Source organism: Periplaneta americana, chromosome 3 (assembly GCF_040183065.1).
Source record: "Periplaneta americana isolate PAMFEO1 chromosome 3, P.americana_PAMFEO1_priV1, whole genome shotgun sequence".
NCBI lineage: Eukaryota > Metazoa > Arthropoda > Insecta > Blattodea > Blattidae > Periplaneta > Periplaneta americana.
The window spans coordinates 122540177-122562153 of NC_091119.1; the positions used below are offsets into that span (position 1 = coordinate 122540177).

The following is a 21977-nucleotide window of genomic DNA, read 5'->3' on the forward strand; positions in this document are numbered from 1 at the left end:
GGAGAGATAGAGAGCATACCCGCTAGCAGCTGCGCGAGCACTATAGTGCACTGCGTTTTCTGCGGGTAAGAGAGGCTAGCCCCAGCGTGCTCTGTGCTGACGACCCCTGATCTAAAGCTTCACATCCCTGTCAGACTCGGACATAGATCCACTGAATTTGCAGCCGAAACAGTACCATCTTTGAATATAAAGCTATTATATCCCATGCACAATTATGTAAATAATTTGGTGGTGCTAATGATTTTGTTTTTTTCTTGCAGATAATTACCACTGCTTCGGCCACCATTTTATGGAAGGAGGACTCTATTAGGTGAGTAGTGATAGTGTTCGGCATAGTCATCTATTGATGCAGGTTATATTGTATACCATTTTGGTTCTAGTGCTCTGCTCTGTACCACTAATATATTGTTAATGGAACGCAAGTTTGTTTTTAAACTGAAACTAATAAATTTCTTATAGGTTATAATTTGAATTAATTTTCTCACAGTCAGTGTGATATCTTATATTTTCCTAGGTATTATTGTCATCATCATCATCATCATCATCATCATGTAGAGTGAACCCGTAGCGCTACGTTGAACATAATGAACTATTACGCTGTTTCCAAACTAGACGCATTGTCACGCTCACCAATTGACTATACCAAGGTCCAGGGCGCGAATTAAGATTTTTGATGAGGGGGGGATAGAATCCTAGATAGAGAATATCACACATAAAATTATTATCCTCATTTGATACAGGTCAACGCTTGGTCGCACTGAGTTGCTTGTCTTGCATCTTGATTATGTTAATAATTATATTCATGAGCAGGCCTAATATAAGATGTGTAATTCCTAAGTTATTGATTGTCGTCAGCTTGCCGGTGATGAAAATACATCAATATTATTTTCTTTTCTTACTTTATACTTTATAAAGTATAGGCTACTCGTATTAAAACAATAAAATTAAGTATATTTTGTGAGGGGGGATAGAAGTTATCCCTGGCAGGGATGTTAATATGAATTTATGAGAGGGGGATAACTTTCTAATAGGGGGAAATCCCCCCCATCCCCCACGTTAATTCGCACCCTGCCAAGGTCCACTACCTATCCAGGTTTCATGCAGGAACACCATTTGTTCCTAGACGAGTCCTCTCTGTACGTTGCCAAACAGATGCTATGTACATGTGAATTGAACGGATATCGGCCGAAATGACGTTAACGGAAACGTGAAAAAAAAATTCGAAGTGTCGCTTTGAAAAATCCCAGGCCTGATTGAGAGTCGAACTCGAAACTTCTGCATGACATAATATATATCACGCAGCCAACGCGGGAACTGTTTTCTTAAGTAATAGCTGAGCTTTACAGCATTCTCAAAGAGTCTCATGCATGACAATGCGAATTTATGGAACGTAAAATCTATTCTCGAAAACCATTTTTCTTGATAGACTTCTATGACATTTTAAGATATTGAAATATTAACTAGTTACTACTTACTGGCTTTTAAGGAACCCAGAGGTTCATTGCCGCCCTCACAAAAGCCCGCCATCGGTCCCTGTCCTGAGCAAGATTAATCCAGTCTCTACCATCATAACCCACCTCCCTCAAATAGATTTTAATATTATCTTCCCATCTACGTCTCGGCCTCCCCAAAGGTTTTTTTTCCCTCCAGCCTCCCAAATAACACTCTATATGCATTTCTGGATTCGCCCATACGAGCTACATGCCTGCCCATCTCAAACGTCTGGATTTAATATTCTTAATTATGTCGGGTGAAGAATACAATGCGTGCAGTTCTGTATCGTGTAACTTTCTCCATTTTCCTGTAATTCATCCCTCTTAGCCCCAAATATTGGCATGTAAATAAAATTTAAATTAATTCGAAATGGATTTAAGACTAATATGTAGGCCTATTTCTATTTGGTACACACATAAATTCCTTCACCTCAACGAAACAAAAAAATTAGAATACCTTTATAGTAATAAGCATATAAGAGAACAGTTATTCAGGAACTCTTTTATAACTGCAGTTTTAAATTCGAAACGCTTCTGGAGGGAAAGTCATAGAACACGAACATAAGATAGCATGCCGAGTTGGCTCGAAAATGGCACTCGGCTGTTTCGTGTTCCGTATTGGAAAAACGTCACGATTTGCATCCCACAAAATAATTGAAGTCTCGCGTCGAACCGCGGACTTGAAGAGAAGGGGTTCTCAAGCCGGAAGTTATCGAGAGTCTGGCTCATCTCCCAACTGTTGTTGCACTTCCGAGATGCAAGAAATTCTACACATTATTGCAGTAACTTTCTAATTTCAGGAAAGTGCATTCACTTTACCACAGTCTGCTGTAATAGACAAACGTGAGATCTGATGTAACATGTTATCCACTGGCGATACGTAAGTTTTACTTTCTTCTTATATGAGTCATGGAGAAAACATAGTGATGCAGAATAATTGTTCAAAATTTTCAAGCGAATATTCGTTCTCCACATCTCTTTTATGGACGATGAATTAAAACACACCATAGAGATTTCAATGCTAAAATTTATATTCAAATATTACCTCCCCTAATTGTTATGCAAGAAAAAGTTATTACAGTTTTTTGTACAGAAGAAAATTGTCCGTCCATTCACACCATTAAAAACAATTTCTTGTTTCTGGATAACATAATAAACCTAAAGAAAACATACATATTATTTTCCACTGAAAATTCACTCTTTTTAATGCATGCTAATGAAATCATAGTTGGCCATGCATCAGTAAAAGTAACAGAATACAAAGCTATTGTTGTTTATGGTTAATTTATTAATCTGAATGTATTCTATGAAAGAAGAAGTTCAGATTATCAAATGATACTATATTGGAAACAGTGCACGTGAAGTGTATAAGATATTTAGGGCGGAATATCTAGTAAGACCGGCACCAAGTCATACAACCGTTTCTGGAATTATGAGCAAATTGGAGAACATTGGAAGAGTATTAAGCTGCAAACGCAAAAATACTCCAAGTGGTCAACCAGGCGAAGAAAATAAGAATACATACAATGTTCTGGTTTCAGCAGTTTATGTAAGTTTATGATAGTTAGCTAGTAGATATCACATACCTCGTACAACAGTGCAGAAATTTTTGGAAAAGTACAAGTTTCACTAGTATAAATTTCAGTTTCACCAAGAGTTACTGGAAAGATATATGGAAAGAAGAAGCCAGTTTTGCTTTTAAATTATGAAAATGGCAAATGAAGATACAGATTTTTATTGATGAATATACGTTATTTTACATTACATAATGGACCAAAATTCACTTTTTGAGTTATTACCATCATTTGAACACTTGAATTGAGACCTATGCTATGTGAAAGTGTTAAAACTCTAAAAATTTCCTAGTGGGACATAAATGCACATTGTTGTGCCATGATTCTCTGATTTGCCATCTACAATGGAAAACTTTAAATGGCTCTACTGAAAAATCTCTATTTTTGAGTTGTAACAATCTCGTTCTGAGCCATCGAAATGTTCAGAAATTCCGAGTATGGACTTCTGTAAACCCGCACAATATTCTTGAGATAAGAACCCAGTATCCCTGGTCACAAACAACCAAATTGATCAGCCTAATGCACTTTCAAGACAGCTTTGTTCAATTTCACTATGCTGCCAACTAGCGACTGTAAAATAAGTCACATTATAACCCTGATGAAATTGCATGGAGTAGACTAATAGCTAGGAGCAGTACTTCCATCTAGTGGTCATTACCAAAAAATACGTTTTCGACAGTGGAGATTCTAGTGGTTTGTTCTCTTTCATATGTTGCCATTTCATAACATGAGAATGGCCAATCTGATATGTGCGTGATCAGGACCAGTATCTACAGAAGATTAATGTATGGACAGGGATATTGTATCACCATGCCACCAGACGATTTTTCTCGGTGAAAGCCCACAGGCGAAAAATTCTTGCAGTTATTACATAAAACATACAGTAGAACCTGCAGTGATAGAGATTACAGAAGAAAATCAGGAAACTGGGTACCCTGTACACATAGGACTTGCGCTGCTCGAGAATGGTTAGAGGTATTTTCGACAGCGAGATAATTGATCGTTCCCAAACAAGTAGGAAAGTTATCGGTTAATATATCCTGGCCTAAATGCTTACGTCAGGACGCTACGAAAGGTATAACGTAGCTTCGGGACATAATAATAATGGAGCATGACAACTGTAAATGGGATTGCTACTAAATTGAAATGGTCTATCCAGTTACATTTTAAGCATATAAACGCATTAAACCTGCGAAACTAGCTGTGTACAAAATATTAGTGCTACGTATGACAGAAAATATAATTAGATCGATAATAATTACTGAACTAGTATGTATATTATAGAACATAATACAGTAAACATGATACACATTAACTGTAAATACTCTATACATAATATATACAATTAATCCATTTAGCGAAATCAACTCCGTTACGGTGAACAAAAACATATATTCTGAGATTATTAAATTCATATCTTTTACTATAACTGCGAATAAAAATTTGTTTAAGCTAAGAAAATGTTCTTCCTACGTCACATGACGTTACAGGGACTAAATAATAACAAAAATCAATATACAAATTTATTATCAATACTTACTTTTTATACAATATACACAAATATTTCGTTTATCAAAACCTATCCCGTTGTAGTGAACGAAAACATATATTCTGAGGCTATGAAATGCAAATCTTTTACGAACATCACATAAAATTTGTTTAAACTAAGAGAATGTTCTTTTTACCACATATGACGTTACAGGGACATATTTATAATACATTACATCATTATTATTTAATGGCCATATGCGTACCTGCTTGCAATTTTACCTTGCTTATCAATCCACGTGACGTAATAGATGTAGCTACCAGAAGAAACTATTCAATTCGCTGTACGTTTGGGAACGAAAATGCGCTGCCTGTTGATCACACAATTAAATGAACTGCTTGATTTCCTGATCTTACTCTTAACAATTTTTTTTCTGAAACACGTAAAATGAAGTATCTATTGCGAGAGGACATTTAAGGATTCAGATCGCTTGAAGAATGCAATACAAGCAGAATGCAGAAGGATATCAAACATGTACAAGTAGTTAGCAAATATCGGACGAGAATCGTGTAAAATAGTGGGTTATTGTTTGACATGAAATGGAGATCTCAACAATTATTGTAATTTACCATGAAATATGAGAACATTGTTATTTCACTATTAACCTGCAAAAAAGAAAATGAATTCATTATGTCACATTCATTTTCTTCCGCTTTTATGTTTCACTGCTGGCTGGATCCGAAACTACTTTCCTTTAAATACATAATAATTTCAGTCATCCAAGATCCACTGTAGCTAATCGTAATTTTTTTAATTAAAGGTAGTTACAATTATTTGTTAATTTTTATGAATTTCAACACATTCATAATCAAAATATTGATTTAATGAAACAAATGGACGCATCATTTGATTCCCTACAAAAAAAAACTATAGTACCGGTAATATTTTTGCATAAAAAATTGGGGAACAACTGTAATATATCATTAGGGTCTATACATTTTAACATAGATCGCCACCGGTGTAGCTCAGGCGGCAGGAGCATTAGTCTGCTGATCAGGGGCCGCGCTTGGGCGTGGGTTCTATTCTCTCTTGGGATGGTTTTCCCCAACCGTAAGACGAATGTCAGATAATTTATGGCGTATCCTCTGCCTCATTTCGCCAAATACGATATCGCAAACATGAATTCCATCGACGCTAAATAACTTAGCGGTTGATACAGCGTCTTTAAATAACCAACTAAAAAAAATTGATATCCATATGGTGCTTGTTCCAATTCATAGCCTCTTGGTGTTTTCCCTACGTATAGGATCAGTATTACACCAGACTTCGACTAATACAACACAAATTACAAAAACCAATGAAAAAAAAGATCCATGCTCTCGGAAAAATCAAACTCAAGACCGTGGCTTTCGCGCAATGATAAAGAACAGGGGCTCCACTGTTATTAGAATCAAAATATTGTGTATAATACGTTTATTCACATTTCCACCTGTCGTGTGTAATTTTTGAGTATTATTATTATTATTATTATTATTATTATTATTATTATTATTATTATTAATATTACGTAAGCTCCTGCCTAACATTCCTAAAGTCTGGGGTTCTATTCCAGAAGTCGGCTATCTTGACTTAAGTTTTCCGTGGTTTCCCAAATCGCTTTAGGCAAATACTAGGATAGTCCCAAGGGTGAGGGCCCCACCCCTTTCTTTATCGTATATCATCAGAATATCTTCCGCGATATGGTGCATCTATCCGTTAAGTATTTTCCCGGGAAACTTGCCCTTTGTGGACTTGATTGTATTACTATTATTATTATTATTATCATTATTGGATACTTACTGGATATTATTTCAGTGGGAAGTAGACCTATGCACTGCTAATTCCTCTAAATCAGCAAATAATAATAATAATAATAATAATAATAATAATAATAATAATAATAATAATAATAATAATAGTAATAATAATAATAATAATAATAATAATAATAATAATAATAATAATAATAATAATAAGGGTTGCTAAAAGGTAGTGATGTGCATCCCATCTACAACCTCTCCTACCCAAATCCCATCCTCACCTTCACGTGGTGCAACCCGTTTTGAACGAACGAGGCTCTGGGGACCGAGTATCAGCGGTATAGCTGAAATGTCATATGCAGAGGAAATGCTGCATAGGTGCAAACCCCACCAATTGTACCTCTCTGGGCTAGCAACCCATTGAGCGTCATTTTCACATTGCTTTCAAGTCTCAACAGAAGCCTCGGATGACAAAGATGGATTATAACGATGACGACTCAGGCAAAGTACAAGGACAAGACATGGAAAAAAAATAATAATTTGGAACTTGGAATGTACAGGCAATTTCACACAAAGAAGATCAATTAGATGATATTTTAGTCAAGAAGAATATTTCGGAAACTAAAAAGAAATTGAAAGGATCTAAAGAAACTGAAAACTACCTTCAGTTCTATTCTGGTGTTGACAGCAAGAGTAGGGCCAGAGCTGGAATCATGGTAATGATACATTAACGTTTCAGTCATGTTGTAGATCATTATTATTACTGGAATGAACGAATGATTCAATTAGGATTAAAATTGCAAAGAGGTTATCTTACAGTTATTGGCATCTATGCTCCACTAGAAGGGAAAGAAGAAGAAAATGAAGAATTTTATACTAACTTACAAAAAATTGTCAGTAAAGTTAACAAATCAGATATACTTTTAATCATGGGAGATTTTAATCCTAGAGTAGGAAATATAAAAATTAAAGAATTTGTAGGTACTCATGGTGAAGAAACATGTAATAATAATGGTAACAGATAAATTGATTTTCTGATGTATAATCAACTCAAAACGCTCGAGTTTTAGAGGCCAGGAATTAGAAACAAATCATTATCTACTAATTAGCCCAGTACGTTTAAAACCAAGATGGTTGAGAAAGAAAACGCATATGAAAAATGATAATTTACTCTTCAAAGTCAGTTTACTTAGATATTTTAGTATTGCTAATCTATACCGAAATAGAATGGATATTCTTGTAGATCAATTAACCCTTCTTGACAATGTTGAAGATGTATGGTTAAATATGAAATCAATTTTAACACAAGCCGCCAAAGAAAGTTTGGGACAAAAAAAAGGCGTGGCTTAGAAAGGATTGGGACAGTGGGAAGATGATATAAGCAAGATAATTGTAGATAAAAGACAAGCATACAATAAGTATATCTCAAGCAAGAAAGGAGAAGATCAAATTGATTATCGTAAGAAACGGGCAATCGCAAAGAGAGAAGTTCGAAAAAACATAGGCAGAACTGGTTAAACTTTGTGGCATACTTAGAAAATGATATTACTCGGCCTCAACCACAGACTTATAAAATTCTTAAGAAATTAAATAGTGAAGTTAAAGATAATCTAAGAATAAATGTTATTTCACAGAACAATTGGTTACAGTATTTTCAACAACTATGGTCTACATCAACACAAGGTTTCACTCTTCCATTTTCTGCTAATCCTTTAATGGAGCTAATTTCTATGGATGAACTACAAAGGGCCTTGGCTAAATAGAAAACAATAAATCTCCAAGAGAAGATTTAATAAATAGTGAATTATTCAAATATGCTAGCCATAAATTTCTACAAATATCTTTGAGATTTTTAAATTTGATATGGGAAGGACAAGGAATTCAAGAAAGTTGGACTAAATCTATTGTAATCCCTATACATAAAAGAGATTTGAAAATTACGGATAATTATAGAGGAATAAGTTTATTGAACATAGGATATAAAATTTATGCAAATATTTTGAAAAACAAACTCAATGAACATTACGACAATATTATCAGTGAAGAACAAAATGGTTTTCGTCGAGGATGATCCTGTTGTGATGGATATTTTGCATTGAAATTACTGGTTGAGAAACATAGAGAATTTAATCTAGAAAAGCATATGGCATTCATTGACTTTAAAAAGGTTTTTTGATAAAGTTAATCGGAATAAATTACTTCAGATTATGGCAGATGATCAAGTACCTCAACAGATTATACAAAATATTTATAACATAATATAAAACAACCATCATAGCAATTCGACGCAACAATAGACTTTCACAATGGCGACCCATTTACAGTGGAGTACGACAAGGCTGTGGTCTTTCACCACTTCTGTTCATTATATATATATATAGACACACACACACACACACACACACACACACACACACACACACACACACACACACACACACACACACACACACACACACACACACACACACACACACACACACACACACACACACACACACACACACACACACACACACACACACACACACACACACACACACACACACACACACACACACACACACACACACACACACACACACACACACACACACACACACACACACACACACACACACACACACACACACACACACACACACACACACACACACACACACACACACACACACACACACACACACACACACACACACACACACACACACACACACACACACACACACACACACACACACACACACACACACACACACACACACACACACACACACACACACACACACACACACACACACACACACACACACACACACACACACACACACACACACACACACACACACACACACACACACACACACACACACACACACACACACACACACACACACACACACACACACACACACACACACACACACACACACACACACACACACACACACACACACACACACACACACACACACACACACACACACACACACACACACACACACACACACACACACACACACACACACACACACACACACACACACACACACACACACACACACACACACACACACACACACACACACACACACACACACACACACACACACACACACACACACACACACACACACACACACACACACACACACACACACACACACACACACACACACACACACACACACACACACACACACACACACACACACACACACACACACACACACACACACACACACACACACACACACACACACACACACACACACACACACACACACACACACACACACACACACACACACACACACACACACACACACACACACACACACACACACACACACACACACACACACACACACACACACACACACACACACACACACACACACACACACACACACACACACACACACACACACACACACACACACACACACACACACACACACACACACACACACACACACACACACACACACACACACACACACACACACACACACACACACACACACACACACACACACACACACACACACACACACACACACACACACACACACACACACACACACACACACACACACACACACACACACACACACACACACACACACACACACACACACACACACACACACACACACACACACACACACACACACACACACACACACACACACACACACACACACACACACACACACACACACACACACACACACACACACACACACACACACACACACACACACACACACACACACACACACACACACACACACACACACACACACACACACACACACACACACACACACACACACACACACACACACACACACACACACACACACACACACACACACACACACACACACACACACACACACACACACACACACACACACACACACACACACACACACACACACACACACACACACACACACACACACACACACACACACACACACACACACACACACACACACACACACACACACACACACACACACACACACACACACACACACACACACACACACACACACACACACACACACACACACACACACACACACACACACACACACACACACACACACACACACACACACACACACACACACACACACACACACACACACACACACACACACACACACACACACACACACACACACACACACACACACACACACACACACACACACACACACACACACACACACACACACACACACACACACACACACACACACACACACACACACACACACACACACACACACACACACACACACACACACACACACACACACACACACACACACACACACACACACACACACACACACACACACACACACACACACACACACACACACACACACACACACACACACACACACACACACACACACACACACACACACACACACACACACACACACACACACACACACACACACACACACACACACACACACACACACACACACACACACACACACACACACACACACACACACACACACACACACACACACACACACACACACACACACACACACAGAGAGAGAGAATCGTTCAAGATTGGCGCTGATGATCTAGTTCTCATAGCATCGACTGAAGATGATTTACAATATTCAGTACACAATTTAAATATGGTCAGTGAAAAATATAACATGGAAATAAATATTTGAAAAACGAAAATCATGTCATTTTGTGGTAAATTCCCTGTACCAATTAAAATCTGTTTAAGTAATAAAATAATAGAAAGAGTAAATACTTTAACTTACCTTGGCTATACACTGTCACCTTATGATGAAGTAGATATTGCTGAAAAATATGTAAATATAATAAAACAATGGGGATCATTAATAAAATCATGAAACCTTCACTAGTAAAAAGACACACAAGAATAGGCTTGTATAAAACCTTACCACAGCCAGTCTTAAGCTATGGTAGTGAAGCGTGGACATTGAAGAATAAAGATGTCAGTAGGATAACAGCAGATGAGATGAGGTTCATGAGAGCAACAGCTGGATATACTCGCTGGGATCATTAAAAAAGAGGACATAATGCAAGAACTTCAAATAGAACCCATTATGCAGTTCATCAGCAAATATCAACTTCAGTGGAAGGGTCATCTCGAAAGAATGGATCGATGCAGAATTCCAAAAGCACTGTTTCATTACCATCCGCATGGCAAAAGGTCTCTAGGTCGTCCGAAGAAGAGATGGACTGAAAATTCTAGTTTGAGACCGTAACAGGCCACTCAGCCTAATACTTGTTAGAAAGACGAAGACGACGATATTAATAATAATAATAATAATAATAATAATAATAATAATAATAATAATAATAATAATAATAATAATAATTTGTTGAAAATATGCGGAAATATGAGATCGAAGAATTTGAATATAAAGAAAGAGATAGAAAGAAAAGTGAAGAAATAAAAAAATAATCTGTGATAAGAGTAAAAGAAATGGTAATAAAACGTACAGATCCGGAGGAAAGGGAGGGAAGGAGAAAAAAGAAAAGAGATGAACATGAGGTTAATGATACATGGAATGGCATGTGCAAGTCTGTAATTTCGCACAGTACAAGGTTATTTTAACCTTAGCCTGAGATTCCCTAGGCAGCATGATCCTCTGTTTATAACATAACAATTGAAAGCGCTTTTCGTATAAACTGTGAAAGTGCATCGCATTGCATAATAGTGCATTCTTACATGCAGTTACAACATCAGTGCACCTCGAAGTTCGATGAAAGGTAGAGAAAAAAAAGTTAGTGTGGTCTTCCACCGAGTTTTACAACGAGAAAGTGCAAGTTGGAAAGCGCCATCATATTAGTACAAAGTCTCTTAATAACACCTTCCCTCTCCCCCTGCACACGCGTCTGGCAGGAAAGAAGTTGTTTTGAAGCGATTTAATGCTTTCTCTTCACATTAATTTTTCGCCAAAAACTCGCAGTTGCGTGCCAATAACACTAATCCGCTCGGCATTTGTTTTTGCTGATCATGGGTGGTGGGAGTGACACTTCCGGTCACGGCAGCAGCAGGTTGGCCAACTGCAAGGAGTCAGCGAACCCGTTACCGCATGCAATATTATTATTATTGTTGTGTTCGTACAGAAAAACGTTCGGTGAAAGTGAAAGCGGTGCAGCAATTTCCCCGCACAACTGTTGCACTTTCCAGTAGAAGGGCGGGAGGGAGGGAAGAGCCATCTATCACCCATCTGATAGCATTGACGTCCCACTGCCTCGGGCAGACATCACAACACTTGTTGATATGCAATCATGTTGCATGCTATGAAAACCGATACATAGCGTGTCTCAGAAAAGTGTAAATATTCTTATGATCCTTACTATTAAATCGACTAATGCTTCCAGAAAATCCGATAATTTATGATCTGAAAGTACAAGGTGTCCTTTATATACATTTCATTACGAAGTGATAGCAGTCCTGATGAAACACGGGATAATCGATTTCTATTACGCAGTTTGGATTTTATGCTATCCCAACCCCAAATTATACACTAACTATATCATACATGTTCCTATGGTAAAATAAAATGTGCTATAGAGTGTTTAATAAATCCCTAAGACCATTTTCATTATCAATTCCCTGAAAAACATTATCAGCCGTAGTAACAATCGAACTTCCTGCAGAAAATTAAATGTTAAATAGCGTAATATCTTATGAATTCTTACTTTATTTTGAACTATTGATTTGTGAAAACATATAAACGATTATGTATATTCTATAAATATCGATTTATCATAATCTGCAATTATGGCTCCATTTTAAAATATGCTGCTTTTATATAGCGTGTCTCATAAAGACCATACATCACTTGTATAGTTATATGTGAGGTAATATGTATCAGTCTTCTACCAAACCTAAATATGCTTATACAATTTTAACGCTCCCTAACTTTGTTTCCACTCGTGTTTTTCAGAGTTCCGAATCATTTATACAGATAATTGTTTGAGAAGCACGTTAGTACTGCGACAAAACCAGCTAATTCCTTCAAAATTTCCTTTTCCATCATGACTTTAAATTTTGTTTCTAATTAGAAGAATGTCTGTTAAGTAGCATCTCATAAAAACTTGAAATTGGTGTATACTATTTCTGTGGGAAATGTATCACACTTACCATCAAATAAACTTTCACCTTCAGAAATGTTAATACAGAATGATTTTAATTACTTGTAGTGCGACAGCCCATGAAGAGCCAATACCGACCAGTCTGCTGCTGGTCTCACGTCCACATGTCTCAGCAGAGGTGTTCCATCATCCAACAGTACGGGGGTAGCGTGTGGCCAGCATGATGACTACCCTCCTTCCCAGCCGTTATAGCTGGTTTTCGAAACTCGATTTCGCTACCTATTGTAGCTCCCCAAATTCATCACGGTGCTGGGTGAATATCGGTTCCATACACTGCTCGAAATTTCATAAGAAAGTTTCTTCCCCATGAGGACTCGAACCGGCGCGCATTCCGTAACGTTAGTCCGAGACATGATTCCTTAGACCAGGACACTACGGCGTGGGACTATTTTAAAATATCTAGTCTAGAGTTAAAGAAAGCATATTACACAGCGCATTTCGAGATTGTAACAGTTAATATCATGTTAAACATAGTACATTTATTACAAAACGATCAGAAGTTTCCAACACTATGATTTAGTCTTTCGTCTGTTTTGTTGTCACTCTTAATAAAAGTTGGTGTATTAATACATTTGTTTTATCGTAGCAGCTAAGATTGAGAGTGATCCTTGCATGTTTATCGGCAAAACAAATATTGAAGTGTTATGGAAAACTGGCTGTAATTCATTTGCACTATTATGTTGAGTAACAATAATCTGTTTCTCTGTTAACCAATCTAAATGTTTTGAATCCAACTCACAAGAAATGTCAACAATAGCGATAAGTACATAAAAAAACACGATCGTGTAAAAAATATTTGCGTGTGACACTGCATAGTACATATAATATTATGCTTGTGTTATTACCGTATTAGACTGATATTGTGTAAGATGTGTAGTAAAACCAAGGAACCCTCAAGCAAGACGTGTAGTTATAACTTTTTGGCGAGTTAAGAGAAAGCAGCAGTCTGTCCGGCCACACATCTGCGACCCAGAAGGGAATGCCCATAAGAGTTAGTTTATTATTTTGATGTAGTTTCAGAACTTCGTAACTTTCTCGTTGTAAAACTGACCATGAGAAGAGGATTGCAATCAGTGGCGGTTCTGGTCTAGTGGGCTTCATCTACTTGGTCATTTCAATGCGATGTCATGCTACATAATTTCACTGTGAGACGATCAGATGTGGGAGGAGAAAAGCATATGAAGAGGGCAAGGAAATAGCAGTGACTGTAAGTGAAGAAAGATAAAGAAAACGCTGTCAAATTTAAGATGAAAATGTGAATATATTTGAAAACCTTTCCGCGCCTTGGAGTCAGGGTCTGAGGCGTCATGCCTTGGACTAGCGTTACGGACTGAGCGCTGATTCGAGTCTTCATGAAGGAATACATTTTTCATGAAATTTCTGTCGGTGTGTGGGACCGGTGCCCACTCAGCATTGTGATGAATTTAGGGAGCTGAAATCTGGTTCTGTGAGCAGGCTTAACAGCTGGAGGATAATCGTGCTAACCACATGTTACCCCCATATTGGTTGGATGACCATTCACCTCTGCCGAGGTATGTGAACATGAGGTCAACAGTCATTTCGATGGGCTGTCACGATAGGATTACTATTATTATTATTATTATTATTATTATTATTATTATTATTATTATTATTATTATTATTATTATTATTATTATTATTATTATTAGACGTGAAGCTGATATTAGGGACAGAATTACTAAAGGCAAAACGCTAACAGTAATGTTGAATGGTATTCTATGGGACAGACATGTATAACAAGGAAAAATAAATTTCAAATATATAATTCAGTTGTCAAAAGTACTGTTACATATGGTGCTGAAACATGGAAATTCAATAAAATTTAGCATCAAAACTCATGACAATGGAAATGGATTTTTTTAAGAACATGAGCGAGACATTCGAAATTAGAAAAATTTAGAAGGAGGCTACAGTTATACGATGAAATAACATTCTGTTTTGGATTATGTGAGATGTAAGGAGTTGACCTGGTATGGGCATGTGAGAAGAATGCCAGAAGAAAGGTTACCTAAAATGGTGCTGGAATGGTGTCCGCCTGGGAGAAGAAGGAAAGGGAGACCTCGAAATTCATGGTTACAAGAGATCAGAACAGGGATGTGAGAGTGCAGACTGAACGACATGGATTGAATGGACATGAAAAGTGGAGAACAAGAATAAAACTTTAAGACTTTAGGCACAGAAAGATGTGTAAACATTAGGTATCTGCATATAGATACAACTGTTATTATTATTATTATTATTATTATTATTATTATTATTATTATTATTATTATTATTATTATTAGGAAACATAATAAATAAATAAATATCATATCAAAGATATAAGTGATATAGGCCGATAAAAAGAAAACAGAGACTGTAAGATTTGTGGACGGTGAAGCTGTGGAGTAGATTTCATACTGATTCTTACCTACCGTTTAGTTTAGTTTAGTTTAGTTCATTCATTTCCACTGCATTTTGAAAGGGAAAACGAATGGAAAATAAGTACTGAAAAATAAAATGAAATGAAGAAAAAAAGAAAAGAAAGAAATCTTTCTAATTTTTTAACTGGTTTATTTACGACGCTTCGTCAACTGCGATAGTTATCTAGCTTCTGAGTGAAATGAAGGTGATTGCCAGCGAAACGAGTCTAGGGTCCAGAGCTAAAGTTAACAAGCATTTGCTCTTAATGAGTTCAGGGAAATCCCCGGATATAACCTCAACCACGTAACTTGTACCAACCAGGATTTGAACACGGGGCCGTTCTTTTCACGTTCAGACAAGCTAACCGTTACTCCACAGCGATTTACGACAAAGGAAAGTAAATGCATAAGAAGAAAAGAGAAAGATGGTGGCGAAGAATAAGAAGGAATACAAGAAAAATAAAAACAAGTAGTATAGCGATGACGATAAAGATAAAGATAAGGATTCTGTTAGAAGAGAAGAAAGTTGAAGATGAAGAAACAGTGGTGAAGTTATGGCGAAAATATAAGACGGCGATGAATAATTTTTGGATATTTTGTTGGAGGAGAGGGAGATAATGAAGAAGGAAAAAGAAGAGAATAACAATGGATGACTACAACAGAAAGGTATTGACACTGTTATTATAAAACAATCTGAATTTAAAAAATATATTTATGTATAATAAAAAAATTGTACAATTTAAATATTGATCATATTTTAATTGGCAGTTTTTGAGTCAGCCCTAGGTCAGTCAACCGATCATCTTATCAAAGATACAGAAGTTTCAAACACGCTTCAAATAACGCAATGAGTGAATTGGTAATGGAGCAGATTTTGCCCAATTACTTTGGTTTCCTTCATTTCACCATTTCTCTGGCTAGTTAATATCATAGATAATACGTATTTCAAGCTGTTTATATTTTGCCGATAAATTCACGTGTTATCTAAGACTCGCGAATAGAATATTAAATATATAATTTATAATATAAAGATAACGTATACTATTTATCTACATCGTATTTTATTTCATTCGCATTCATAATGAAGAAATGAAAATATTTATTCACAAATACGACTAGAGCTATGTAGTGTTAACTACCCTAACTACACAATGAATGGCATAGAAAGGACGGAATAATATAAAATATTATTTTTTATTCTAAACGACATAGAAGATAGAAAGTCAATTAAATGTTCAGTAATTGAATAATTCAATAATTATTATTGGAATGACATTTTTCCGCAAAAGTAAATTTGTTGAGTGCTCTTGCTGCTGAGGAAACTGATGTTTAATAATTTCTGAGTTTATTGATAATTCGGTAATGGTGTTCCTTGTTCATTTGTAGAAACAAATGCGAATCATCAGCGATGAGACAAACGTCAAAATATGAAATCGACAATATTGTAGTGATAGATATCTCTGATTAGTTGAAATTAAACGAATTCGTACACTTCTTTGGTGAATTTTATTTGTACTTGAGCGAAAATATCCCTGTAATTGTGTGCATTGAAAAATATTTCAGCTGAAAATGTATTTTACGTATAATTTTATTTAGCCATTTCTGTCTTAATTGTAATCATTATCGTCATATCTCAAGATTTGAGTTCTTCATATGAAAATTACGGAGTATCACTAGACTCTCTCTAAAAGCGGAACTCGTTCACCACGTGAGCAGGGTTGCATAAAGACACCGGTTGAGATAACACAGGATAATTAGGTATAAGACAAAAAATTTACTTTTCTACTGGAAATCGAACCTGGGTCCGCTCAATTTATAGAACTTAAACACAGTGAGGACTTTGACTATACGTATAAGGAATTGAATACAGTATAATATTCTCAAATTTTAGAAAGCACATACATGGTTTGTGTTTTTTTCAGTTTGCATAAGTAACGCTCATGGCCTAGCAGTTTCTCCATTCAGCCAGGTTGAACAGAAGACTGGCATGTATGCTGACCACATGGACTGTCACTTTCTTCCTCTGTCGCTCTAGTTAACGCTCGTGGCACGGCGACAGCTTCAAGTTCAATATGCAGCCATTCCCACGCACCTTGCCACCAGTTCGTACCTGCTTGGTTACAATGGGTGACAGTGTTTTATTAATGAAGGCGAGATTACGTCACTGTTACAAGTTGCGTACGTAGTATATATTGAAATTAATGCATAGGATGCATGAGAACACATGTCAACATCTGTTCAGACACATTTGAATCTGTATCCACAGTATAAATTTGTAGAATATACAGGGTGTTTGAATTGTACATTAACAGTAGAGTTTAAATGAATTGCAATAAACTATCCGAGTTGACGAATAGAAAGAGTGTAAGATATTAAAAAAAAAACATATACGGATAATTCGAGGAATAGATGCTACAGTCTCCATCCAATCAAGATACCTCGTGAAAAACAATTTCGATTTTAACACACACCGGTGATCGTAATTTCCCCTTCCTTTAAGGCCAAACCACAGGATATAAGAGCTACTCACTTCGTAGGTTGACTTTTTTTTTTTAACCTTTGCGTTTTGAAGATCCTCGTTTGTTGCTATCACAGTTCGTACAAATTTCTGTAGCTTTCTTATTTTTCTTCATATAATGGATCATTTTTAGCTCTATTCCATAATCTCCCTCAAGTTTAGTAGCCGATTCTCCCTTCTGTAATTTCTGGAACACTTATATTTTGTTGTTGTTCGTTATGTTTTCTTTCGGTTCTTAGCCATACAAAAATACGTAAAACTACGTAGATAAAGTGCAGTTCGTAAAGACTAAAACTAAACAACTAGAGAGAGAAATCTCAAATTTCTACACGATTACGGTCTATTTTGACATGAAACGTCTATATTCGACCTACAAGAAGAGAAAATTTGTAACTTTTTGACATGAAAAGTTTACTCTGACGTCACTCGTGGTACTATACACCCAAACCCAAACTCCAAACTCAACCTCCAAACCCAAATTTCAAACCCAAACTCCAAACTCAAACTCCAAACCCAAACTCCAAACTCAAATTCCAAGCCCAAACCCTAAACTCAACCTCCAAACACAAATTCCAAACCCAACTCCAAAGTTAAACTCCAAACTCAAACTCCATCCTCAGTAACTATAGGAACAGAAGTGTAAGAAGAATTTCGGACCTCGTGGTTTTCCACGCGATTCGTTTCGCTCCATTCCCTGTTAAATGTGCCTCGACGTTTTCCACACGGTAAGAGCTCGGGACCCTTGTCTAGGGAGGACAGTGACGACTTCCTCTCACCACTCGCTCTGCACAGGCCTTTAACATCATCTGCGATTCTGCCCTGCTGTTGTTCAGTCGTGTTTTTAACATTCCTACGCCTCGTGTAGTAGCTATTACGAGTATGTTACGTTCATTTTCGGCTTTTCCCCTTTTCAATTCTCTGATGTTTCTTCAAACGGAACGCCGAAAATAATAGTGAGACAAGTGGTCAACAGAGTTGGAGCTCACATATATTTCTCTCACGGTCCTAAATTCCCTTGCAAGGACGAGCGATCCATGCCTTTTAATTGCTTCTCGTCTCATTTCCCTTTCTTTCATTGTCACTGTCATTGTGATTTCACTTTCGGCTTCTCCTCTTCAGAATTCTCTTAAGTTTCTTCAACGGAACGGTGAAAAACAGAGTGAGACAAGTGACCAAATTACCAAAGAAGCTGTAATGAAGAACAAAAACATTCAAGAGATTACAGTGATAAATAATATGTTAGAATGAGAATCTCTGACCATGAAGACAGACATGCTCGTCACCTTTATGGTTTTGTAACACCTCTGAAGCCATTTAACGCATTTATAACAGTTTTAAAGTCACATTCAATTTTGTCTCTCAGTTATGCTTTGTCGGAAAGTTACTGGCACATTCTTAGTGCGATTCCATGGGTAGATGTCAAAGTCAGATGTTGCCACTGCCGAATGAACTGATTCTCCACAACAAACGCATTTCTTCAGATAGGCAGCATTGCGATTGTTCCTTAACTGATGGCTTACATACGCAGGATCTTGTTCCATTGTACACTGGCTTGCATAGCGAGAGAAATACAGTATGTTTAAGAAGTCTCCATACATTAGAAAACATTGAATCGTTCGACGAGAACTCTTAGAATGGCCCTCCCACTCCCCAGATCTCACATCCCTTCATGTATACCTCTAAGATCACCTGAGTCTGAGATCTACAGAAAAAAATCCGGAACTCTGCAGATCCGCATCGTCGAAGCCTGCTGTCATGTGACCCTGGACATGTTGCAGCGTGTGGGTCGGAATTGGTTGAAACACACTGACCTGCACCTCTCTCATGAAAACCGCCACATTGAGCACATTATATGGCATTTTCTATTTTGAGCTGAAATTCCCTATGGATAGAGATTTTTAGGACACACTGTAGTTCATTGTTTTTTACTGTTCCTTTGTCCTATAAAGGATCAGATTTAAGGAATTCTCAGAAAGAGTATTATAGGATATTTAATGTTATTTGAACCCTGCATTACATCTCCACTTCAAAATATTGTTACAGACATTCTGTTTATGATACGATACGATATATTTGTTACATTGGAACCATTATACTGGTTCTCTGAGTAAAATAAGCAGAACCAAACAAAAACTCTTCGTCCTTCAACCATTAGGCTATATTCGGCATACAAAAACTGTTCAAAATGGCCTTCTTTATTTGCAGTAGTCACTTTCTTTCAGAAATCGGGATGGCGTAAACGACCTGTATTAAGTATAAGGAAAAGATGCACATGATTGTGCTTCGACTCATTTTAATTGATCATTTGACCAGCACTATCTTGTCGTTATATTGGTAGAAGAGCATATACAGCTTGGCCAGCATGACTTCAGGTCTCCTCAGATTTTTTTCCTTTGGAGATCCCACAGACAGCTTGTTTATGCCACATCCGTTTCTGACTTAAACGTTCTTGGACTTATTGTTGTTCGATGTCACTACATTCGTAATACTGACAGACTTCGAAAACTTGTTCGATAGAACATGAGGCTAAGCTGTGAAGCGTTTATTGTTGCAGGAGATCATTTAAAACGTTTTCTATGGTGTACAAATATGAGGACTAAAGGACTGTAACTCGGACGAGGAGCTTGTCCAAACGTACGCTCATACAACTTGTTTCACCCTCGGTATCAATAGAACATGTTCCCGAAGTTTGACAAAATATTTTAGCTACACTCCGTATATTGAGTGTGTTAAAAGCGTCTTCATGGATTTGGATTAATTTATATTAATACACCAGACAAAGAGCGAAACGAATTCTACAAGTAGAAGTACCAGTATCATAATTAGGACGCCACATATTTGGATCAAGGTTTCATAGCTGTGACGTAAGGCTCGGATTTTTATTACCTAAAAGTTAAAAATTACAGTGAGTATGCATCATTATATGTGTCTCAAAATATGTAAAGTAAGCGCCTTGTTGACATTGCTTTGAAATTCGAAGAGACTTTGCTAAACACATATTTCAAATGGAACTAATTGTTTACTTTGTAAACCACGCGCCATCGGATCCCTCCCCCCCAAAGAAGTAGTGACTTGATTTCGGAGTCAATATTCACCAGAAGTACCCAGTGACAATGTGGATCCTGCATGAGAGAGAGAGAGAAAATGTTAGCTGATCATGAACTATACTACCTTACAACACTAACTTTTAGTACATCAGAATCCGAGCCCTATGAAAGACAGACTCGTATCTGGATTTGTGTAAATTTTTTATCAGTACTTTCCCAAGACTGGCTCTTATTTCTGATATGATTTTTTCCGATTGTTATCTTTGGCTGATATTCGCTTTTTCCATTTTTAAGATAGGACCAGGTCTTATTTTCTTTAAAAATTGTTTATTTAAGGAGGAGCGCTAGGGTATTCAGGATGCAAAGAATAAGGACTGCAAAAAATGAAAGCAGAGAAGACTGTATTCGACAGAATAGACAAAGTTTTGAGCTGGTCTGGATAC

General features: G+C 37.1%; 1 protein-coding gene across 1 annotated transcript in view; it reads left to right on the top strand.

The window, feature by feature from the left end:
• The window catches only part of Eip74EF (Ecdysone-induced protein E74), a 1140187-nt gene that overhangs the window by 126711 nt on the left and 991499 nt on the right, over positions 1–21977 (top strand). The window contains exon 2 of the mRNA XM_069821505.1: positions 261–310. The gene's annotated coding sequence lies outside the window, so the exon portion shown is untranslated. The remainder of the gene's footprint in view (positions 1–260; positions 311–21977) is intronic.